Source organism: Peromyscus eremicus, chromosome 8a (genome assembly GCF_949786415.1).
Source record: "Peromyscus eremicus chromosome 8a, PerEre_H2_v1, whole genome shotgun sequence".
In the NCBI taxonomy this organism is placed as follows: domain Eukaryota; kingdom Metazoa; phylum Chordata; class Mammalia; order Rodentia; family Cricetidae; genus Peromyscus; species Peromyscus eremicus.
The window spans coordinates 24,505,752-24,531,504 of NC_081423.1; the positions used below are offsets into that span (position 1 = coordinate 24,505,752).

The 25,753-nt window shown below is 41.0% G+C and overlaps 1 non-coding gene across 1 annotated transcript; it reads right to left on the bottom strand.

The window, feature by feature from the left end:
• Positions 1-6,600: 6,600 nt before the first annotated feature.
• Positions 6,601-6,707, bottom strand: LOC131918201 (U6 spliceosomal RNA). Its single transcript, XR_009380926.1, has one exon. It is a non-coding gene; the product is annotated as a U6 spliceosomal RNA (small nuclear RNA).
• Positions 6,708-25,753: the final 19,046 nt, after the last annotated feature.

Consider the following 25,753-nt stretch of genomic DNA (forward strand, 5'->3'; position numbering starts at 1 on the left):
ATGATTTTAAAAGCATTAGAGACTTTATCATAAAATTCTATTTTTATTTGGGCCATTTAACATTAGAAGTTATTGATATATTGGTACTTATTTAAAATTAAGAAAAACAAGCACTCACATTCAGTAATAAAGGCAAATAATTAAATTTTTATTTATTAAGGTAGTTACCCATCAGTCAGAGATTTAAGACTTAACTCTAATTAGGGTTGTGGCAAATTATCTCTGTATGTACCAACACAAATATTTAATTATTTTACCAATTTTTTTTTTTTTTTTTTTTTTTTGGGTTTTTCGAGACAGGGTTTCTCTGTGTAGCTTTGCACCTTTCCTGGAACTCGCTTTGGAGACCAGGCTGGCCTCAAACTCACAGAGATCCGCCTGCCTCTGCCTCCCGAGTGCTGGGATTAAAGGCGTGCACCACCACCGCCCGGCTATTTTACCAATTTTAAGTTATATTTCTCCAATGTTACAAACCATTAACTTGGGGCAAGGGGGTGACAAGTTATTTGGCTCACAGACTTGGTGACCTGAGTTAGATTCCTAGGACCCAGGTAACTGTGGAAGGAAAGAACCAACCCCACAAATGATCTTTGACTTCTACCTGTGCACCATGATATGTGTGTCCACATACATACATCTTGTCCATACACATTCATCATGCATATACACAATAATAATAAATTAAAAGCTGTAACTTTGAAAGACCTCTACTTTATAATAATAGCTTAAGAATCAAGTCATGTCGCTGGTAATTTAATTCAATTGTCAAAAGAAAGGGTATACATGCAAGAACTATTACCCACTTAATTTTGAGGCTGGGTTTCAAACTCATAGTCTTCCTATCTCCACCTCCAAAGTGATAGGATTATAGGTGTGTGTTACCAAGTATCTCTGGAGCCATTATTCCTCTCTCTCTCTCTCTCTCTCTCTCTCTCTCTCTCTCTCTCTCTCTCTCTCTCTCTCTTCCTACCTCCATCTCTTTCTTGCATATATATGGGTGTGTGTGGTGTGTATGTATGTGTTCATGTGTGTGCAAAGACCAGAGATTGATGGCTGGGTGTCTTCCTCAATCCCTCTCCACTTCACTTACTGAGACAGGGTCTTGTCAAATCCCAAACTCATCCATTTGGCTAGTCTCCTAGAGGGCTTGTTGTGAACATCCAGTTTCTGCATGACACACTGGGCTCTATACCTGCCCAGCTCTTTGTGTGAATGAATGCTTGGGAACTGAACTCCAGGCCTCCTGATTTCATGGCAAGTATTTTATTGATTGAGGCCATCTTTCAGCCTTCAGAACTATTACTCTTACTGGTTGTTTTTTCCAACCCTGAATTAGGAATGTTCCTAGGAACCAAAGAGTACAGAGAGAGATTGCATAAAACATCAATAACAAGATAACAACAATAAAACTCCAAACTGGATTGTGCTGCTGGCCTCAACTTCCAGTCCTTGTTATGCAAAGGGGGTGTATAGTTAATTTTACTTGTTTAAAATGTCTGAACTGTAAAGTTAGCTACATGCGTCAGTGCAGCTGCTCAAAGGGCAGGAGAGCCCATGTTTTTTATTCTGGTCTATACAGTGCTAGATTGCTGTTTGCAAGACCCTTTGCCATGTGATACTATAACTCTTCTATTCAAATCAAGCTGTTAGCTCGTGACCCGAACCAGGCAGAAAGCCATGATTAGATTTTCATTAGCAGGTAGGAGCTTTCAGGGGCATGAGTTCAATCTGTCTGTAAAATAATAAATTAAAGCAATTTCCTCGCAAGCTATTGTTCATAGAATTGATCAATTTAGAAGTTTTCTGACCTTATAGAACCACTGTGGTTAAATATTAAACATAGTCATTATAAATAATGAAGTCATCTTTTAAATTAACTTTTAAAAATTAATATATATTCAAAGTATTATTATGACATTAAAAAGTCATTCCCTTATCTGATCATTCTGCCAACTGAGCAGAGTGCAAATTAGCTCCAGACATATTCTAGAAAAGGCCATGATGATCAGCCACTCTCCTTTGTTGGCTGTTTGATTGGGAAAGAGAGGCATCCAGAGATACAGCTGCCCAAGGTCAGTCACCCAGAGTAACAATTCAAACTCAATTCTCTTGAAATTGCCTTTAAGAACACACACAAAAAGCCATTCATCACAATATAAAAAGACACTATTTTAGACAAATGAGATAACATATTATTACCTATCACCTCATTCATGAGACTTGAATTATTTAGGGTTTAAAGTGTGTTTTTCTGTGTTTTTGTCTGTGTTGTGTAAGTGAAGGTGCACGCGTGTGTGCGCAGATCAGAGGACAAACCTCAGATGTCACCCTCAGGAATGCCACCCTCCTTTGAGACAGTATCTCATGTTGGTCTGGAGCTCACCAACTGTGCTAAACTGGCTGGCCGGCAAATCTCAGGGATCATCTTCTGTCTGCTTCCTGGGGATGAGTTTACAAGCAGGCACCATCTTGGTGTTTTTTTTTTTCTCGAGACAGGGTTTCTCTGTGTAGCTTTGCGCCTTTCCTGGAACTCGCTTTGGAGATCAGGCTGGCCTCGAACTCACAGAGATCCTCCTGCCTCTGCCTCCCACGTGCTGGGATTAAAGGCGTGCACCATCACCGCCTGGCATGCTTGGTGTTCTTATGTGGGTTCTAGAGCTTGAATGCAAGGAATCAAGCTTTTGAGGCAAGCATTAAGTTGTTTTTATTATAGAAATTCTCAAGAAGGACAAAAAGGTAATACGTTCTGATATTCCTGTCTCCCACTTTTGACATCATAAGCATCTTGTCAGCCTTCTTTTAGAGCCTGTTCCTGCTCTTGCTAATATTGTTGGTGATCTTATTGTTTTGGCTAGTGTGTGTTTCACGTTCCATAGAAATCACCAAGGGACATGTCACCTGACTTGTATTTCTATTTATCATACATGTCATTAAGTAACACCTAAAATACATCCACACAACCATTATACTAATCAAATTGACTTTCATTTTCCTCCTCTTCCTCTTCTTCCTCCTCCTCCTCCTTGTCCTCCTTCTTCTTTGAGACAGGGTCTCACTGTGTAGCCCTAGCTGAACTTGAACATACAGAAATCCACTTGCTTTTTGCCTTCTGAATGCTGGGGTTAAAATCATGTGTCATCATGCACAGCTGACATTCATTTCTTGGCTTTAACTATCTTGAGTCCATTTTTAGTTTCCTTGATTATTTAAGCATTATTTTTGTAAGAATACAGATCCACTTTTTAAAAAAATTTAGTTTTTGTTAGTTTAAATTCTCAAGGGAACAGCCTTACAGATATTCTGTTGCAAATGGCCCTAATAAGAAGTTTGGTTCAAAATGTGGCGCAAAAGATACTACTATTTCCATGGCTACTAGCTATTTCCAAAGACTAATTTTTTTCCCACCTGGTCATATGGAGTTACTCTTCCTTTTCTTTTTCACTCTTTTTAATTTTGCATGTAAGCATGTCTCTTGCCAAAGTAGAATTTAGTTTCATCTTGGGTGCTAATATCTTTAGTTTTTAGGAGAGTCATCTGCTCCCTTTGGTTCTGGAGATCCAATTTATAGCCAGCAAAAATAGCTTTATACCACAGCCTTTCACAAACATTCATGTTCTAGACATCTAGTTCCCACAGGCCTATACAGGCTCCAAAATAGAGGAAATGGGACTGAGAGGGTTTTTTTTTGTTTGTTTGTTTGAGGTACCAAAGAAGGTATGCCCATCACTTTTCTTTTTCATCTTATTAATTCAATTTACTAGAGTTTCTCCATTAAAACTGCTTTTTTTTTTGTTAAAGAAAGCCATTTATTGAATAAATTAAACCTCCTATTCTACAAAATTTGCTACATTCTAGATATGTTTACCTGGTTTCTTGTGATGGATGTTTCCTTATTTTCTCTAGCTCCTATATTTCTTGTAAATATGGATAAACTTTAGAATTCTGGAGAATGGAGAGATGGCTCAGTTTAAGAGTGAATGTCACTTCTGCAGAGAACCTGAGTTCAGTTTCAAAAACCCTAACAGAACAGATCACAGCTACCTAGAACTCTAGCGCAGGGGAACATCTGAGGCCTCCGGTCCCCAATGGCATCTACATTCATGTGAACACCTCAACTAGAGACACACCGGCATAATTAAAAATAAAATAAGTTTTAGAAACATCAGAACTCTGTTTCCATCCACCTCTCCTTTGAAGCTGGTGTTTTGCTCATTGTTTTATGCCTTAGGAGGAGGCACAGAACTTTGTACGGCCCACTCTCAGATGGGTTCATGTTCATAAAATCTTTTCTGAAGCTTCTATCATCTACTGTGATCATTTCAAAGTAGTGATTTTCCCAAATATGTTATTTTTACTGCATTTATTATCTAGAAATGTTTTGTAAAATACTTTTTCTGCAGTAATTATTGGTTATGCTGAAGTATATTTTATATATAAAAGCTGGGCTAGAAATGATTGATTTCACTTGTCAATTTTCAGAGAAATGGATTGATGATACAACAAATTCCAGTGAAAATGAGTTCTTTGGCTTATTTGGTGTTAGTATGGCTTTTCAAGTACACACACACACACACACACACACACACACACACACACACACACAACTGTCACTGTAGGGAATACACTCAGGATCCTGTGCATGCTGGGCAAATTCTCTACTCCTGAGCTATAATTCAAGTCCAGCATTTGCTACATCAAATACAGCTATTTTTTTTTATATATTTTCAAATTGTCACACCGTAGGCCACTAGAAGTCCTTCTAGATCCTGAGATCTTACACTATGTCTTAATAATACACAAGTAAGAGGCAAAATCTGTGGCATAAGGCTTCAAAGCAATATTTTTTAAACTCCGTAGACAGTGATTAAATTATCATCTTTCAATTAATATAATAATATGGGAATACCTATTCAAAATTACTCCTATTAAAGGGCTGGCCCTATAGGTGTACTTTTATGTTTGGTTAGTGTCATAGCTACTTTTCTTTTGCCATGACAAAACACCATACTAAGGTAGCTTAAGAAAGAAAGAATTTAACTTGGAGCTCATGGTTCCAGAGGGTTAGAGTTGATGGCCATTATGGCACAGAGCATGGCACCAGTCAGTCAAGCATGATGCTGGAGCAGTGGCTGAGACCTCACATCTGGGTCCACAGGCACAAAGCAGACAGATATTTAACTGGGAATGATGTGGGTTTTTAAAATCTCAAAGACCACCTCTAATGACACACTAGGTCATACCTTCAACAAGGTCATGCCTCCTAATCCTTCCCAAACAGTGTCACCAACAGGGGACCAAGTTTTAAAACATTTGTGACTATGCGGGCCATTGTCATTCAAACCACTACATTTAGTTTTTAATTTTTTTAAAATTAGAAACATTTTTACACAATATATTTTGATCATATTCTTTTTTCCTTCTCCAACTCCTTCCAATTTTCCCTACCTCTTTCCCCACCCAGTTTCATGTTATCTAGCTTTTAAAAACTTCCCAAATTAAAAAACCTGAAAAAGCAAAAAATTAAAATCAAAACAGACAAACAAAAGAAAGAAAATGAATATGACAAAACAAGACTAAAAAAAAAAAATCACAAAACACACACAGACAGAAAAATATGGTAAGTGTCTTGTGTTGCCCAACTGCCCCTGGTTGTAGGGAATGCCCTGCAGTGTGGTTGATATACCCAGTGACACTTGATTGGAGAAAACTGACCTTCTCTTTCCCCCTGGCTATCAGTGGTAAATAGCTTCTTGGTTAGTGGTGGGATTTTGTGTCCACCTCCTTTTCTCAGTGTTGCGATGATGTCTGGTTTGAACCTGTGCAGGTCTTGAATGTGCTGTCCTAGTCTCTGTGAGTTTATACTGAATCAGCCCTGTTGTATCCGAAAGATACTATTTCCTTGGAGTCATCCACCACCTCTGACTCTTAAGACCTTTCTGCCTCTTCTGTACAGCTCCCTGAGCCTTGAGGAGATGTGTGTGATAAAGACATCCTATTCAATACTGAGTGCTCCAGAGTCTGTTACTCTCTGCACATTGTTTAGTTGTGGGTCTAGGTGTTAATTCCCATGTAGTGCAAGAAGAAGCTTCTCTGATGAGGTTAAGCCATGCTTTCCTCTATGGGTGTAAGAATGTATCATCAGGAGTCATTTCATTGCTGTGTTCCTTTGGCAAAATAATAGCAGGAGGTTTCCCATCAAGCCTCTATGATCTATCTAGTCTCAGCTTCTTGGCCCATTTATCAGTGTCAGGTATGGGTTCCATCTCATGGAGTGGGCCTTAAATCCAACCAAAAGTGGTTGATTACTCCTATAATATTTATCCTGCAACTATACTAGTATATATATATATATATATATATATATATATATATATATATATATATATATACCAGCAGACAGGTCTCTGGTTTTGATGCCCATCAACTGATGAATGAATAATAAAAATGTGGTATTAAAAAAATGAAACTTTGTTAAGAAAAATGAAATTTGCTGGTGAATGGATGGAGCTAGAAACAATTATCCTGAGTGAGGTGAATCAGATACAAAAAGACAAATACTGCATGTTTTTTCATAAGCTGATGTCAGTTTTTTTTTTTTTTTTAAATATGGAACGCTTTATGAATTTGCGTGTCATCCTTGCGCAGGGGCCATGCTAATCTTCTCTGTATCGTTCCAATTTTAGTATATGTGCTGCCGAAGCGAGCACTGATGTCAGTTTTTAAGCTTTAGATATGTGTATTTCCATCCACAGAGGTTAGGTAGCCAGTAAGGGACACGGGGGACAGGAGTCACTCACGGATAAGGTAATTGAATACATTGTTAAGGAGAGACAAAGGGGAAGTGATGGGGAGGGACAAGTAACACTAAAGGCCTTTTGAAAATCCATATGGTAACCTATTACAGTAGTAACTTCCTAAAATATATACACATAGGAAAGGAAACTAAATAGAGTCACCATATAATGCAGAAGATAATGACCTAACTGACATATTAGGCCACCAAGTAAAAGTTCCAGAGCCAACAATGGGTTACTTCTTGTTGAATTGTTGGCCACAAGAGTCCTATAGGTCCCCCAAACATCACAGGCTATTACCAAAGCTATCAGTCACGCTATAACCTGATAGTAAGTCCCTATTGCTAAAGACACAACTTCCTTATTGTAGTGGGTAGCCATTCCAGCTTTGATCTGGAAGTTCCAACCCCCATTGAGACTTTGGCAACTGTCACACCTACAAGGCGGGGCCAAGGGAGGTGCCTGGAGACCCGAGATCTGGAGGGGCCAACGCTCTCTCTGTTCCAGGACCCTGGACGGTGGAGGTGGATCAAACAGAGCTCCAGAGAACACGGCTGGACTGCGATACACCTTCCCCAGACTCTGCGACCTACCTATCCCTTAATTTGTAAGTTATGCCATTAAATAAATCTCCTTTTAACTACGTGGAGTGGCCTTAATAATTTCACCAATACCTTATGTCATCAAACGTGGAGAAATGGAACTGGTGCCTAACTAGAAGCTTCATTCCTAGTAACTAACGTTCATGGTGCTGGCAGGTACTTTGCATGCTATTGGAGGAGAAAAGTTATTATCAATTTCATCCAGTTACAAATCCTGTGACCACTGTTTGGTTGGTTTTTATATTTATTATTTTAAAACATTTTATTTATTTGTGTTGAGAGAGAGAGAGAGAGAGAGAGAGAGAGAGAGAGAGAGAGAGAGAGAGAGAGAGAGATTGTGCCTGTATGGGTAAGGAGGTCAGAGAACTTCCTGAAGTTAGTTCTCTCTTTCCACCAGGTTAAGGAACCTAGGGATTAACCTCAGACCATCAGGCTAGGCATTAAGTGCCTTCAGCCACTGAGCCATCTTGCTGGCCTGCGTTCATTATTTTAAAAAGTCAGGCATCTCACATTATTTAATAGGCATAACTTAAAATGTAGTCTTTATTACTTACCAATGAAGCAGAAATTCAAAATATTATGTGATATACCATTCCTTAGACATCCCTTTCTTGTGCAGAGGATTTTAAAATGGAAAACAATACACAGAAGGTTTATCAACTCAAAAAATTGGCTATAAAATTTACCAGTTGGTTTTATGTACCTCACCAATGAAGACTAGACACAGAGAAATAGAGATCTTGATAAAGCAAAGCTGAGGAGTCCTCTGGGACCTTCTAAAGTCACCTAACCATTCAAGCTTGAGCTCCTTATCTGTGCAACAGGGTTCATAGTGTGGAGAGTTAGGCTGTAATGAGATCACTGCAAAGCATACAGTGGTAAGTAGAGACAGTTGCATTTGGTGGTGATGTCTGCCTGCGGTTGATAAGGCAAGGTGGCAAGTTCAACACGTGTGAGAGACTTCCTGGGAAACACATACATGTCTGCTCACCCCAGAAATGCTACCTATGACATACCCAAGAAATGATTTCAACAATGTCCAACTTGGTGAACCCAGAAGCATTAATGGGGTTGCTCACAGGAGTATGGGCGAAGGTTTACTTTTAGGAGCAGGCATGACTCAAAACCAAATGCATCACTAAAAGAGCCCGCCCCAGCATGGAAGCTGTGACCTTGGATATCTCGTCACAACTTTCAGGCAACTACAGATCATGGAAAAATCTGCTCTGGACAACTCTGCTGGTCAGTGTCCTCCCGTAGCAGTTTACTGTTTCTATAAAGCTGGGGAGGGGCCCTTTAAAATCTCGTGCCCACTTTCTCAGACACGCGGCATTTTGTTTACTCCCTGAGTCTCATGAGCCTTCACTTTTGGAATGTTTCTATTTGGAGTATACTGTCATCCAACACAATAGGGATGAGCTGGTGAAGGGACAGGGTGCTGGTTTACATTTAGAGTCTGTGTGTTTGTGCATGTTTATGTGTGGGAGCGTGTGTGTGTGTGTGTGTGTGTGTGTGTGTGTGTGTGTGTATAAACATATGTGTATACATATGTGTGTACACATGTGTGTGAGAAGGCCAGAGGTCAACCTCAAGTGGTATTCCTCTGGAGCTGTCCTTCATGCTTTTTTGAGACAGTCCTTCTCTGGAGCCTGAGGTGCACCAATTAGGTAATTCCCAGGAATCCTCTATCCAGGGCTCTCCAGCTCTCACAAGTGTACCCATCATGCAAACACTTTACCTGCTGAGTTATCTCCCTACCTTCTCCAATTACTACTTTAAAATCTCAATCACATTTTAGGACTTTACACTTGTGAAATATCATAGCAGGGTCCTTTGAAAACGTGTATCCATTTCCTTTATTCATTTTTCATTTAAGACAATCAAAGCTTGGAACTACTGAGATGGCTCAGCAGGTAAAGGCTCTTGCTGCCAAACCTGACAACCTGAGTCTGATCCTCGGGAAGCATATAGTGGAAGGAGAGAACTGACTCCCACAGGTTATCTTTTGACTTTTACACACACACACACACACACACACACACACACACACTATAAAAAAATCCATAATGAAATGTGAATAAAATGCTTCCAGTAGTTCTATTACATTCTGGAAAAAAGAATTCTAGATGAGTCTTATTCAGTATTTGTCAGTGACTAACCTCAAGTTGGAATTGTATGGTTTAGTTTTCCATCACTGTGACAAAACACTTAAATAAACATGGTTTTAGAGATTAACCCATGGTCAGCTGGCCCTGCTACTTAGAGCCCTTTTCCAGTAAGCACATTGGTAGGAGCCTGTGGTAGGAGAAGCATCTATCTCATAGAAGCTGGAAAACAAAAAGAGACAGGAAGGGAAAGGTCTCCCTTTCATGGCCAAGTTCTGAGTGACCTAACTTCCCCTTTAGGCCACCATTTCTTAAAGGTTCCCTCATCTCTCAGTACTGCCTCTGGTTAGGGACCAATCCTTTAGCAGATGAGCCGTGTGGAGATGTTATTCAAACCATAGCTAGAATACTTTTAAAGGACACAGGCCCAAAACTTTGAGCTAGAAGTTCTATTTTTTTAGTAGTCCATCATTAGAGGTCCATTTTTTTTGCACAAATTTTTAAACAATATGCATTATTAGCCTCACTCTTACCTTTACCATAGATTTCATATTTTAATTTCTCATTAGCATATTTACTGTTTAAAAATGCTATCGTTTGGGCTGGGTGTGATACCTTTAATCTAAGCTCTTGAGAGACAGAGGTAGGAGGATCTCTATGAGTTCAAGGCCAGCCTGGTCTGTATAGCGAGTTCCAGTACAGTAAGGGCTACATAGAGTAGTGGTTCTCAATTTGTGGGTTGTGACCCTTTGTGGGACGAACAACCCTTCCACAGGAGTCCCATGTCAGATATCCTGCATATGAGATATTTACATTATGATTCATAACAGTAGCAAACTTACAGTTATGAAGTAGCAACAAAAATAATTTTATGGTTGGGGGGTCATCACAACATGAGGAATTGTATTAAAGGGTTGCAATGTTAGGAAGGTTGAGAACCACTGACAGAGAGAGATCTTGCCTCAAAAATTTAAAGATCAATCAATCAGCCAAATCAATCAATCAATCAATCAATCAGTCAATCAATCAATCAATCAATCACTCAAGCTATCACTTAAAGTTTTGAGATTAATGTATACCTGGCTTTCAGAGTGAAATAACTTCTGTAGATTTACTTTAAAGAGAGCAGTCATTATTTCCAACTTTCTTCCACTCCCATTACTCCAAGGACAAATACTTCGGCTGCATCTAACTATTTATTTTAGTGTTTGCTTCCTACATTTTTATTATTGTTTTTCAACTTTATTTATTATATTGGGTATATGTGTCTGCAATGTGTCCTTGTGTGGGCACATGTATGCCACAGTGCATTTGTTCTGGTCAGAGAATAACTATGTGGAGTGAGTTCTCTCCTTCCACCATGTACATTCCTGGGATCGAATTCAGGTTGTCAGGCTTGAGTGGCAGCCACCTTTATTCACTGGGCCAGCTCTCTGGACCGACTTTTAAAATTCTAACCAACTCCTACTAGTAGTATACTTTGTTTTTCAGTTTTAGGTGTTTTTTTGGTGATCCTTCTACAACAGATAGAAGTATATTTATTTTTTATCTCTGCCCTCTCCCTTCTCGGTATGTGTCCCCTATCCACTACTGCCATACACTCAATACAATCCCATCATATTTTTGGTCAGAAAATTCAGTGTTTAGCAACAAATATACTTTCTAAACACTGTTCATGCTTTATCCATTCTATACAGTAACCATTTCTCTTTTCCCCAATTCCTTTTCTTTTCTCTTCTTTGGACAGTTTCTCTCTATCTGGCCCAGGATGACCCTGAACTCAGGATCCTCCTATCTCAGTCATCTAAGTGCTCAGATTATAGGAATCTGCCACTGCATGCAACATTTTTTATAACTTCTAAATTTTCTTCTATTAATTATTAATATTCTTGCCTAGGTTTTTAATATGTGTATCTAAACCCGTGCTTACCAGAGTAGTGCAGTTCAAACTATACATCTATAATTCGTCACTGATTCTTGGGAATTTCATGTCATACACCTTAATCCCACTCACCTCCCAGACCCTCCATATCTTCCCCTTACCCCTGCAGTATTCTCCCCCAACCCCCGCCCCCAATTAATTTAAAACAAGCAACCAAAAATACCACCTCGCTCCTCTATCTTCCCAGTCTTTTCAACACCTCTTCATTCATCCTAGTAGTATTGAGAGCTGAGTTGTATCAGGCAGTCTAGCCCTTTGTACAATCAGCCTCACCTGCAAATGTTCGTTGCAAAGAGTCATTGGTCTGGTTCAAGGCCTCTGGTTTCATCATCATTGGACCCCCACTGAAACTCCTCTCAGATATCCTGCTGTTGCCCTGAGTCATGGGGATCATAGATGGGTCATGAGTCATAGATGGGGTAGATGTTAGGGTTGGCCAAAGATGTGTGTGGATCTGGGTTGTAGCTGAGCTGGTCAGTCTGGGCCACTAGGACCTCTCCCCTCAGGTAAGGGGTAGAACAAGCTCTCGCAGGCCCATGCCATTTGGGCCAACTCTCCCACACCTGTGGTGAGGGGTAAGGCCATCTCTCCTAAGTTGGGTGATGGGTAGCTCTCCTGTTGCATTGTCCAGTGAGGGGCAGGGCCAGCTATCCCAGGGCCAGTGAAGGGTGGGGACAGCTCAACACAGCCCTCAGATTCCAACAAGCATGGTTTCTATGATTCCCTGTGGTAACATGGGCCATGGACATCAACACAGACATGGCCTTGGCAGCAGCTTAGGCCTGGATGGCATCACAGCCTTGAGTGGCAACACAGACCACTCAGTGGCAACATGGCCCTTGGACACCAACATAGCCACAGATGGCAGCCCAGACACTGGGCATGCTTGTGGCCTTTGGTGGCAATATGGGTCATGTCAACATAGACCCTCGCTGCAGTAGAATCACAGACCCAGACATGGCCCTTGGCAGCAGCCTGGGCCTGAAAGTCACCCTGGCCTGGGCTGGCAAACAGGCCATCCACATCTGCCTGTTCCTCACCACCTTCTCTTCTTCAGTTCTGCCTCTTTCCACAGCATATGAGCCATTTTGCTTCTCTTTCTCTCTCATTTCTCCACCATATATTTGCTCATCACAATGGCATAGGCCTGTGGTTGCCTTCAGCCAACCTGGACAGAGAGGATCCAGGCTGGCCTGTGGGTGTCTTTCATTGACCTGAGCCAAGTGCAGTTCAAACTTTTGCCTGCAGGGTGAGGACATGAGACTAGTTTGAATTGCAATGCAAGAGGGAAGAACATGTACAAGGAAGGAAGTACAGGTACAAAGGCCCTGCAGTTCAAGGATCATGGTTGATGAGGAATGATGACGTGGCCAGTTAAGTGCAACTTGGAGATCAAGGGATGGGGAGGTGGGATAGACTGTTGGAGAAGGGAGCACAAAGGGCCTAGGCCTTCATGGTTTATAGTTAGTATTAGTTGTTTGGTCTTCATCTTAGTCAGTGTTCTATTGCTGTGAAGAGACACCACGATCAAGACAACTCTTATAAGGTAAGAGAAAGAATTTAATTGGGAGCTTGCTTATAGTTTCAGAGGTTTAGTCCATTATTATTATGTTGGGGAACATGGCAGCATGCAGGTGGTAGCTGAGAGCTACATGCTGATCCATAGGCGAAAGAAGAGAGACTCTGGGCTTGGTGTGGCTTTTGAAACATCAAAGCCCACCACTAGTGACACCTGTCCTCCAACAAGGCCACACCTCCTAATCCTTCTAATCCTTTCTAACAGTGCCCTCCCTGGTCACTAAGCATTTAAATGTATGAACCTATGGGGGGCCATTCTTATTCAAACCAGCATTTTCTTGAACTTATGGTTAGAAGAAACTCATGTCAAGATTTCTGGTACGAGAGAAGGAAGGCCAGTTTTAAACCACTTTACCCATTCCCTCATGCTTTATAATCACACTCTGTTTCTGTTAAGGTATGCGGATCTGTTCTGTTGTTCGGAATAAGTTTTAATAGGTTCAGGGGTTTTTGTGCATGTTGATGTCAATCCTGGCTTGATCTGGTTCCTTTATGCTGGGTTGTTTGTTCTGTTGTTTGCATGTTACCCTGAGCTACAGACAGTTTCCAGAGCATTCTTTTCCATGTCTAGAACATGGTTGCTTTTAGTTTCCTTCACTTTCAAATCAATTTACAGTCATCATTTCTCAGATATATGATTCTCCAGTTCAACCTCTTGTCAATCATTCATTTTTTTATGTCAAAGAAGACTTTGTTTCAGGCCAGCCAGATGGTTGTCACTGCAGGAGTCTGCTACAACTCACTGATTTATTTGAAATAAATGATTATTTTCATTTATTTAAAAAAATCTTAATTTTTGATAAAGGAGCAGAATTCACAATGTGTAAGTATTTAATGTGCCATTTCCTTTCTCACAACATGGAAATTATAATTTTATTTCTACTCAAATCCCCTCTACCTGCTTTACCCGTTATGATGGTCACACAGGAGACTGAAAACAAAGAATTTTTTTTGTTTTTTAAAAAAAACCAAAAACCAAACCAAAACAAAAAACACTGTTTCCAACATGCAAAATGAAAAATGAAAATAAAAGAGTCAAATAAAGTAACAAATAAAGTGTATTCTTCCTGTTACAGAAGAGAATTTTGGAACATATTGAGAAATTAGAAATGACTCTTGAGATAGGAATACTGGTAATTTTCTCCCCCTGAAAATGGAGAGTGGAAAAAGGGGAACAGTTTGTAGCAAAAACATGAAAGTGGAAGAAGAGGAATAGTATGTTCAGCAGTCAGGCTTCTTGACCTATGTACAGAGTCACTGTTGGAATGATTTTTTTTTTAATGCTATAGAGAGATTGGGCAGTATGGCCCTCCACTTCTAGTTACAAAGTTGTGCCAAGATGGAGTAGAAATCAATGGAACTGCAAGAACGTTCTCTACATTAGAATGCCAGTCGTGGCAGAGTTTCCTTGAGAATGAGAAATTGATTCTGGGCATGACTGGAAGAAGAGGGCAAAAGCAACAACCATTTTTAATTTTTTTTTTTTTTTTGCATAAGGACATTAATGAGACATAGCTTTTATGCAGTTATCCCCAAAGATCAAGGATCCAATGAGGTGAGGGAGGAGGCCCAACATGCTGGAGACTAGGACTTCTAGGCAAAATAAAACTTGAAAAATCCTAGTAGTAAGACTGCTTCAAAATTTTGAATAACAAGGGTATGTATATAGGACTAGGTAAACAGAGCAGTGGTGGCACATGCCTTTGATCCTAGCACTGCAGAGGCAAAGGCAGGTGGATCTCTGTAAGTTCAAGGCCAGCCTGGTCTACAGAGCAAGTTTCAGGACAGCCAATGCTACACAGAGAAACCCTATATGGAAAAAACAAAACAAACAAACAAAATCGATTAGGTGGGCATTAGATTTTTCTGTGGATTGTCTGTGGTGATAAAATCCCCTTTTGACTTCATCAGCACTATATTACAAGAATCACAGTTTGGGAGATACTTGGGTTCACAAGGAGTAGAGAGAAAAGGATAGGAGACCTGCATGAGTGAGAAGACTTTTTTTTTAGTTTTTTGAGACAGGGTTTCTCTGTGTAGCTTTGCGCCTTTCCTGGAACTCACTCTGTAGATCAGGCTGGCCTCGAACTTATAAAGATCCGCCTGCCTCTGCCTCCCAAGTGCTGGGATTAAAGGCGTGTGCCACCACCCCCGGCTGTGAGAAGACTTCTATAGGATTTCTGAGTCAGAGTAAATAGGAGTCGTGAGAAGATCCTAATGATCTACTATAAGCTTACCTGAACATCATGATACAGCACCAATAAAAGTGGGAACAGACAGATAAGCTATGAGTCTAGGGCAGTTTTTCCTCTATAATTATATCATTACAAGTGTCTTTAGGTGATTTTCACATTTTGATTGATGTGAAAAACGTCCCCCCATCAAGGACTCAAGAAAGAGTCTGCAAGGGCCTTTCTCCCTGCTCTTATCTGGAATGAAGTGATAATTGAGTTCAAACGAACAAAACAACTTTGGTGCACTTCTCATAGCAAAGCTGGCAAAATTGCAAGACTCTGATTTGATGGCCCTAGTAGGCTTCCGGGGAAACCCAACACCAAACGCCTTGAGCAGTTTGTTAAGGGTTCTGTGCTCTGAGTGGCCTCTAAATCTGTGCAGCTGCAGGCAATTTGGAGGAGAGGCCGTGTGGTGTGTGGGTCCCTGGCAAAGAATGTTAATCTGAGACTGTCCCCTCCAACAGCTTTTGCCATTCATCATTTCCACATCCAGATGGCTCCCATTGTCTATAGATTTCTCTCTCTCTCTCTCTTTTTTTTTTTTTTTGAGCAAAGTGGCCGTTCTTAAATCTGTGGTATATTAGTGTTGGAAGCAATTTTATTATTCATCTAGTAGTCCAATTACCACTCTTTATAGAAGAGGAAGTGGAAATCCAAAGAAGGGAAATATCATGGTCAAAACTACCCAGTTACTTTGTGTCACAGCTGAAGGAAGAACATTTTTATCTCTTGGAGCTCTGCCTGGGGCTGATTTCAGTTCACCAGAACCTGATCATTTTTGGGAAAACATGTAGCACAGGGTTTGGAGTCAGCTGATGACAAACTCAAATCTCACCTCTGTGATTTGGTAGTTATGTGACCTTGGGTAGTTAATCCTTACGTTTCTCATTTGTGAAATGGAGATGCTGATAGAAGGTCTAACACAAGCAGTCACCAGGGCAAATGAATATTGACACTTAAGGTGTTTATCACAGTGTGTGGCCCACAGGAGCATTCAGTGAATCAGTCCATATCACTATAAATGCAAATCCTTTCATACTAAAGCTTGAAGAACTGGTTCTTTTTGGGGGTGGGGAACACAGTTTGTATTTTGTGGAAGAGCATCTGCAGACATATAGATTCCAACATGTATACTAAATGCATAGTTCAACCCAGCAGTCAAGACTTGCAGCTTGGGTAGTTATAAAAGAATTTCTATAGGAGACATTTGATTAGACAGTACAGGGAAGAAAAGATTTTAAGTTCTCAGATAATGGGTTCTCAGTTGTTCACTGCCTGCACTTAATGTTGAAGATCAGTAGACCCTGGTAGCATCTTGAAGCACTCTATGTGTTCAGAAAAGAAGCTCTCTGGATTTTTAAATAATGTACATAATTAATTAAGGACCTGTTTGATTTTTGAAGACTGTGAGACTCAAAATTTTGCTCACAATAGAAAAAACACTGACATGGTCTGAACTTCCTAAAGTGGCTGGCATAAAGTTGCTAATGTTTAGACGTACAGTTAATTCACCAAGAAACCTGGGAAAGAAGGCAAAAAATAAGGGGCTAGACAGAACAGCTCAGAGGTGAAGAGTGTGTACTGCTTTTGCAGAGGACCCAGGTTCCATTCCTTGTACCCTTGTCAAGTGGCACACAACTGTCTGTAACTGGTTCTAGAGATCTGATGCCTGTCGCCTCTCTGGGTGTCTACGCTCACACACACATGTCCACAAACACACATGCTCACAATAAAAAAATCATGAAGAAAGGCAAACGGTATTAAATATTTTCTAGTTTTCCTTTTTTGCGTATTTGTTCACTGCCAGTATAAGACAAAAACTGATGGGTGGTAGTGGTCCACGTCTTTAATCCCAGCACTAGGGAAGCAGAGGCAGGCTGCTCCCTGAGTTCAAGGCCAGTCTGGTCTACAGAGTGAGTTCCAGGACTGCCAGGGCTACACAGAGCTCTCGGAAAAAACAAACAAACAAACAAACATAAAAAAAATAAAGATGACAACAAAAGTCTTGTAACATATGACATACCTGGGAAAAACACCTAGAAAAAGAGCAAAAAAAAAAAAAAGTGACATTCAAGACACAAACATTTATTCTTTACTAACAAGTGTCTTTGTTGTTATAACATATTTTCCACTAATACAAGTTTAGTTTTCATGTCAACAGACGAGGATTCGCCTCTGATAAGTTTCAGAGGGATTACATGAATCCGAGACGTTGTGAGATGTTGTTCTGGGCTCACGCCCTAGAGTTTGGAAGGTGTGGAACAGGATCCCGCAAGCCGTGTGTTTAAAATCTGCCTAATACAATTCCTGGGCACTTTGGGTACATTAGAGCCTAGGTCTTCCAAATGTAAAGAGCCTCATAGAGCTTACCCTGCCCATCCCCGCAGGTGCTTTCCTCCAGTGCTGGGTCATCTCCCTCCCTGGGCTGCTTATGACTCTGGGAATTGGAAGCTGTCTGACTACGGTCACATAGCATCGCCCATACATTAATTAAGCTCGTGGTGAAGGCTCCGCCCTTCTCCCCTCTGAAACTTTAGGAGTAAACTTGGCTTTGTGTGGTGAAATGGAAGCTTCTTATTTATGATCCATGAGTCCTGTCTGCTAAGGCATTAATAAAGCTCTTCTCCGGAGGACAAGTCAGTTGAGGGCCTCTTTTTCTTGCCCCTCATTCCCTCTTCTCCCCTCTCCCTCCCCTCCCCTCCCCTCTCCCTCCCCTTCCCTCCCCTCCCCTCTCCCTCCCCTTTCCCTTCCCTCCCCTCCCCTCTCCCTCCCCTCCTCTCCCCTCCCCTCCCCCTCCTTTCTCCCTCCCCTTCTCTGTGCCCAGAAACCTGACTGACAGTTAATTATTTGGAAGTCACTGGTCTGAGGGAAGTTTTACTTTTTTGTTGTTGTTGTTGTTGTTTTTGTTGTTGCTGCTGTTGTAAACCCCGGAAGTCGTGTTCAAAGTTAACAGAAAAGCAAAGTTTTATTTGGGCACGGAATAAATAAATGCAAATTTGGAAACAAAGGTTCATTTAGACGGAATCAGCATTCCACTGAGAGCGAGTAGGTTGGGGCTTCTGTAAAAAGAAGTGGCATTCTTGTGGGGGCCAGGATGAGCAGGACCGAGGCAAGCTTAGCAAATGGAAACTGGCTCAGATTAGGGTGGTCCTGAATTTTTTAAGTGTGCTGTGACGTCCAGGTGAGAGTGCACAATTAGTCATTCTGTATTTCTCAGACTTTTTGAAGGATGATTGGATTATAAAAGGAGTTCCCTCTGGTAGACTGAGTTCCCGACAGGATGTTTGTAGGACAATATATTTCCTGTCAACACACTTCCTGTCAGGAACTATCTGAAGTTCAGGAGAGAGTTTTGTTTTCTCTTTGATCACCCTGGATCCCCTTTGATTTCTGCAATTATCATTTCAAACAAAAAATGTGAAGACTTAAGAAAATTTGGAATATCACACACACACACACACACACACACACACACACACACACACACACCAGAATAAAAATGACTAGATAATGATAAAATGTGCTGCTTATAGTTTTCTTTCTTTCTTTCTTTTTGTTTTTTTGAGACAGGGTTTCTCTGTGTAGCCCTGGCTGTTCTAGGATCACTCTTTGACCAGGTGGTCTTGAACTCACAGAGATCCACCTGCCTCTGCCTCCTGAGTGCTGGGATTAAAGGTGTGTGGGTGCACTGCCACCAATGCCCGGCTAGGATTCTTGGTTTGCTGAAGAGTATTGTGATTTTGGATGAGAAAAGTAAGCTGGTGTGCACACATGAAGATTCTCTTCAGTGCAACCCTACCCCAGCCTCACAAAACAAATGGAAATGCACGTTACAAGTAAACAGCTAATTTCAATATCCACCTCAAGACTAACCTCCCTTACAATGTCTAGTCTTTCTGCGTTCAGTGGTCCTGAGTATCTAGGCCAGCTGTCATTCACTGCTTTGTACCCCACAGCGTTTTCCTCAGATCCATAGCTTGCCTTGCTGAAAACATTGTGAGCACTCCTCAGTTCTAGTCTTGGAAGCCTGCTGAGAAGGCATGATCTGGGTTGACCCCCTCCAAGAGCCCTGGGAACGTGTTCTAGTCTTTCCTCCCAGCTGCCTGTGGGTTTTGTGTTCACTGCCTTGTCGAAGCATTGCCTATACCTACAGCTCTGTCTTTCCATGAGTCCTCTCTGTCTGCCTGGTTCTTCGTCCACATATTCTCATTCCACAGGAAAACTACTAATATTGCATTGGGGCCTAAACTCATGACCTTATTTTAACTAATTATAGCTACAACAACTTTATGTCCAATGAGGCCCTGTTCTGATAGAAGGGGCTTAGAACATCAGTGTATGAATGTTTGAGGAACAAGTTCAGTCCATAATGTCTTACAATAAATTTATCTTTAGCATGAAAGAGAAGAACACATTAGAAGATGACATGAAGTTTACCTGTTGGAAGTAAACACATCTTTTTTTTACTTTTTGGGCTTGAGGATGCTTAGGACAGTGCTTTCTATGTGCTAATTGTTTCTAACAAATGATTAAATTAATTTTTTTTAGATTTATTTATTTATTTGTTTGTTTGTTTAAGACAGGGTTTCTCTGTGTAGCCCTGACTGTCCTGGACTCACTCAGTAGACCAGGCAAGCCTTGAACTCATTGATCTGCCTACTTCTGCTTCCCAAGTGCTAGGATTAAAGGTGTGCACCACTACCATCTAGCTTAGATTTATTTTATGATTTTCAATTGTGTGTGTGTGTGTGTGTGTGTGTGTGTGTGTGTGAATGTAGGTGCCAGAGGAGGCCAGAAGGGGGCATCAGATATCCTGGAGCTGGGGTTACAACCACTTTTGGACCACCTCATATTGGGTGATGGAAAGCAAAGTTGGGTCCTCTGCAGGAGCAGTACACACTCTTTACCACTGAGCCACTTCCCCAGCCCCTGGTGATGTTTGTTATCGACGTAGTATTGAAAATGAGTTTGTTTCCAAATCATTTGCACTAACTATAGACATTTTTTAGAGAAGACAAGTTCCATTTATTTGTTTATTTTCACTTTTCCTTCACTGTTTCCACAGCAAAGCTATGCTCAGAATGTACACATTGGTGCATTGTGTAGAATGAAGAAAATAGCTTTTTGCTTCATAAAAGTGTGTTTTTGGTCTTACCCATGTCTGTCTATCTCAGAAAATAAGTAAAATTACATCCCCTTCCAATTTCCAAAGATCTAGAGACTCTGTAGCTAGAGTTTTCCTGCCTGATCCACAGTCAGGACAAATCTCTCTCACCTGCCAGTCCCACAGCCACTCAAACCCGACCAAGTAAACACAGAGACTTATATTGGTTACAAACTGTATGGCCGTGGCAGGCTTCTTGCTAATTGTTCTTACAGCTTAAATTAATCCATTTCCATTAATCTATGCCTTGCCACATGGCTCGTGGCTTACCGGCATCTTCACATGCTGTTTGTCATCGTGGCTGCTGGCAGTGTCTCTCTCTCAGCCTTCCACTTCCCAGCTTTATTCTCCTCCTTGTCCCGCCTACACTTCCTGCCTAGCCAATGGCCAATCAGTGTTTTATTTATTGACTAATTAGCAACACATTTGCCATACAGAACATCCCACAGCAAGACTCCATTACTTTCCTGGGATTTTAAAGTCTCTAGGACTCATTATTCTGTTTTTTTAAAATCATCTTTGTTGTTATTTACAATATCAGTTAATAGCAAAATATTGGATTAGGTTACAGGAGAAAACTTAGCTTGAAATTATCAAGTCATTTTTTCTATGTGAATCTGTATGAGTTGATGTAACAAAATATCCTAGTCTTGGTAGCTTGTAAACAACAAAAAACTATTTCTTATACTTTAGGAGGCCAGAAAATTTAAGATGAAGGGACTAACAGATTATCAAGTGAGAGCCTAATTCCTTACAGACAACTGCTGTTTCCATGGTAACTTCTCATGGTAACTTCAGGTTGGCTTTATGGAAAGACACTCCTTGATGACCTAATCACATCCTAAAGACGTTTCCTAACTCTGTCTTCTCAGGGCTGGGTTTCAACATGTGAACTGGAGAGGACGTGAACATTGACACTGAGACAGATCAGATGGCACAATCCTCCCAGTGGCCCTAGGGTACGAGGTAAGTACTTTTAAGCATTGCTAAAGGCAGTTTGGTAGAACTCAGGGCTGTTGGAATTGTTAGGACTTGCTGAGATTTTGTGAAGCCTCCACTCTAAACACTCTCTAAATGCTTTCTGTGAATGATTGCAACTGTCAGAGTGGAGCCCTTTGCCAGGCGCTTCCCTTATAGCTGGCAGCCTTGAGTGGGGAACTGCCAATTAAGTATTCCCTTTCTTGGTGACTGGATACACTGTCCTTATGACAGTCTGGCTGTTCACTCTGAGAACACTCCATTAGCTGCAGAACGACTACTAGCCCCAGCCCTGGCTAATGGTATACTCCCATCTTGACCAATCCAGACATCTTGCACCAGCTTTGAAAAATAGAACTTCAAGCTATTAAAGTCCCACAGCCATCTTCACCCAGACTAAAGGGGAGGCACTTCTACATTGTCCAGCAGAAGGCTTGTGATTGGTGCAGATCAAAATCCATCATTTACTTCAAAGGCTGTGATTGGTGCAAACATTCTTACCATGACTTTTCTGGCTGTATTTGGTTGATCTTTTGAGTCAGTCACGAGACACCCTCCTGTTCTGTCTTTTGGTGTTGCAGCATAAGGCGCTGTTAAAATGACTCTCTGGGGTGGTCTCTTCATGCATACTTTTCTTCTTAGTCACTGGTAGAGTGAACTGAACTAGAAACACAGAGATGGTAAAGTGGTAGCAGAAGGTAGCAGCCAGGAAGGAAAGCAGTGGTAGGAAGAGAAGGCGACTGAAGAACGCCAGGGAGTGACCAGGGTAGAAACAGCAAGGTACAGAGGCGTCAGGAACAACAATGGATGGTGGAAGTGTAGAGGAAGTGAGAGAGACAGCAGAGCCAAGGCTGAATTAAGAGAGAAGGCTGTGGAGAGCCAAGACAAGAAGGGTTGTTGGAAGGGGTCCAGAGAGCGGCTGGGCATAAAGGGCCAAGGGTGCTGGTACCCCACGACTGACAGCTTAAATCCTAACTACTGTAGGAACTGAAGATCTCAGTACCTGAGGTCCGCACCAGGAGCTGACCCTAGCAAGTGCTGCCTGCTGCTGGCTGTCAAGGTTGACAACAGTTGCCAAGGGCGGGGGCTGCTGGCATTTAAGCCTTCAGTATAAGCACCGTATAAGAGACACAGGCCTTTGGTTTCTAAAGCCTGCAACAAGAAGCCTCCAGCTTTCTGGATAGTCCAGCCTCTAGGCCTCAGGCACTCACAGGTCTGAGACTGCCAACACTAGCAGAGCTTCTCCTCAGCTGATTAGGATTTCTATCTGGGCATAACAAAAAGAGCCCAGCCAGCTGACTGGTACCGATCCACTATTCTCGGTCAACACTCAGTAGTGTAATGTAAGAGCTAAGGGTGTATAGACTATCTAAGGGATGGGCAAACTATTTAAAATGGTGTTTTTTTAAATTTATTTTTTTATTTTTTAATTTTCTTTTGACCTTGGTTGTCCTGGAACTCAAAGTGATCTGCTGTTTCTGCATCCCAAGTGCTGGGATTTAAGGCATGTGCCACCACACCTGGCTCGGTAAGCAATTTTTATGGACCAAATATGCCGACTGGTATGAATGGAATATTGCTTAGTCTGTGACAGCTTTTGAAATGATGGCAGAGTAGACTGGACAGTGAAGAGATGGTGTTACGGGAATTCTGTCACCCATCTGCTAGCCAAGTGAAAGGAGCGTTTAGGTCCAAGAGGCGGGGTTTTCAATGGGAACGGACATTACTGAAAGAAAAGGCGTGGTTGAGGGTTGAGGGCTCTTTTGTAAGGAGGAACGATTGGCGGCAGCAGGCTGATGACTCGGTTTAGATTCCCATTCTGTCTTGTGGCATTTGTGCATAGATTTTACTGATAATAAACCGTCAAGTATTCTTTTGACATCTTTTATCAGTGGTGTGGCCTGAGAAGCCGAAGTATTTCCTTCCTATTTGGCCCTCATACACAAAAGTTGCTGGCTCTTGAGTTATATCATTATCGTGATTTGCTTGGTTCACAGCACTCCATCTTACCTGATACTAGAGTTCAAGTGCAGGCTCAAAAATGGAACCTAAGTGAGATGAATGTGGGGAGATCTAACCATGTGGCATCTAATGGGAAACCTGGAAGGTTTATAAGTTAAGATAGGTCAGAACAGAGAAGACATTTGGAGGAAATGGGGGCTTTGAGAGATTCTATATCTAAAAGAAATCTTGTTAGTTCAGTAGGAGGAAGAGTTGAACGTACACGTGTTACTAATATCATTGTTACATGTTAGATAAGGTCAGACTATGTATGGATGAACCAGTGGTCTTACAACCTTCCTATAATGAACTAAGCTTATACAATTAGATGTTATTTGATCTTTTAGGGCAGGACTCACAGGATTTATGTATATGTATTTTTGAGACAGTTTCATGCTGATCTTGAACTTGCTTTGTAGAGGCAACCTTGAATTGCTGATTCTCCAGCTTATACCTCCACAGTCTGAGATTACAAGCGTGTGCCACAGTGGCTAGTTTTATATGGTGCTGGGAACTGAACCAAGGCTTCCTGTGTGCTAGGTAAGCACGATACTAACTGAGCCACATGTCCAGACCAGCAAACTTTTTCTTAGAAGGAAATTAGCAAACAATTTTTTTTTTTTTTTACTAATTCTGTCATAGGCTTTTATATCTATCATTGTAGCATGAAAGCAGCTATAAACAATGCCTTATCAATGGTCATTGGCCATGTTTTAATAAAACATTATTTATAAATACTGGAATTTGAACTTTTATGTGTTATTTTATAAAACTATTGGTACTTTAGTTATTTTTCAATGATTTATTTATTTACATATCAGATTCAATATGTAGCGAGACTAGCCTTGAACTCATGATCTTCCTCCTTCTACCTTTCCAGTGCCATGATTACAGGCCTGTAGCAGCAGGCCTTGCTTTTTTCAGTGAGTGAAATGTGTTAAAATGATTTTCTCTTCTAGGATGTGGAAGAACAGATTGAAGGGTGAATTTGGCTGATGGGTCACAATTTGTAGATCCCTGTCTTAGTCTAACATTCCTGGTGTTCAAAATGTCAATTTATTTTCTCTACCAACCATCAAGGGTGTTTATAATAGGGAGAAAGACTTTTGTCCTTGAGAGTTCTTTGTATAGAACAGCACCCTGAGATGTAAGATATTACCCTCTCTAAAGTCACGAATTATTTAATTATCTACAGTTGCAAGATGTACAGATCTTTTGTAAGTTGATGAGAAATTTATCTTCTCTATGAATAATTTTTGCTAAAAGAAAAGTAGGCATGCATTTTGCATATATAATAGACTCAAGGATGACTGTATTATCCTAATATTTTTAGAGCAATTGGTTGATAAGTAATTTCTTTTTTTTGTTTTTTTTTGTTTTTTTTTGTTTTTTTGAGACACAGTTTCTCTCTGTAGCTTTGTGCCTTTCCTGGAACTTGATCTGTAGACCAGGCTGGCCTCAAACTCACAGAGATCCGCCTGCCTCTGCCTCCCAAGTGCTGGGATTAAAGGCGTGTGCCACCACCACCCAGCGATAAGTAATTTCTTAAGCAGGCAGTGTTACACATTGGTTGTACCAACTTTGAAATTCTGTGTTGAACTTTATTGCAGTCTTCTCTGTGAGCTTACTTCTTTCTACTTCATATATTTGTAGGACAGACAGGACTTGAGAATGTGCAATCATAAGTCATCTTCACTAGTTCATTTTAGTTCTTGCAGTGCTGGGAATTACACTCTAGATGATCACTCTATCACTGAACCACACTCCCACCCCAAGCTTCACTATTTTCTTGTAGTTGAAAGTTTTTCTATGTCCCTCCTGGCCTGTAGTCAGGACAAATCTCTCTCACCCCACTGGTCCTGCAGCCAATTGGACTCAAATAAATACACAGAGGCTTACATTGATTTTCAACTATAGCCATGGCAGGCTTCTCACTAGCTAGCTCTTACATCTTAAATTAACCCTTTTCTATAAATCTGTACTTTGCCACATGGCTTGTGGTTTACCGGTACTTTACATCTTGCTTCTCCTGGCAGTGGCTAGCAGCATCTCCTCTGCTCTGCCTTTCTCCTTCCTCTCTCTGGTTGGAATGTCCCGCCTAACCTTATTCTGCCTCACCATTGGCCAAACAGCTTCATTTATCAACCAATCAGAGCAACACATATTCATAGCATACAGAATGAAATCTTCATAATTTTCTCAACACTGCCTTCATCTATACCCTTTGGATTACTCTTCCCAACTCAGGAGATTTCTTAGGCAAATGTCATATACTCTTAGGTAACAGAACAGTTTTACCATCAGATGTTATGAAATTTAGCACAGTCACATGGTGTTAATGAAGTGCTATTCCCT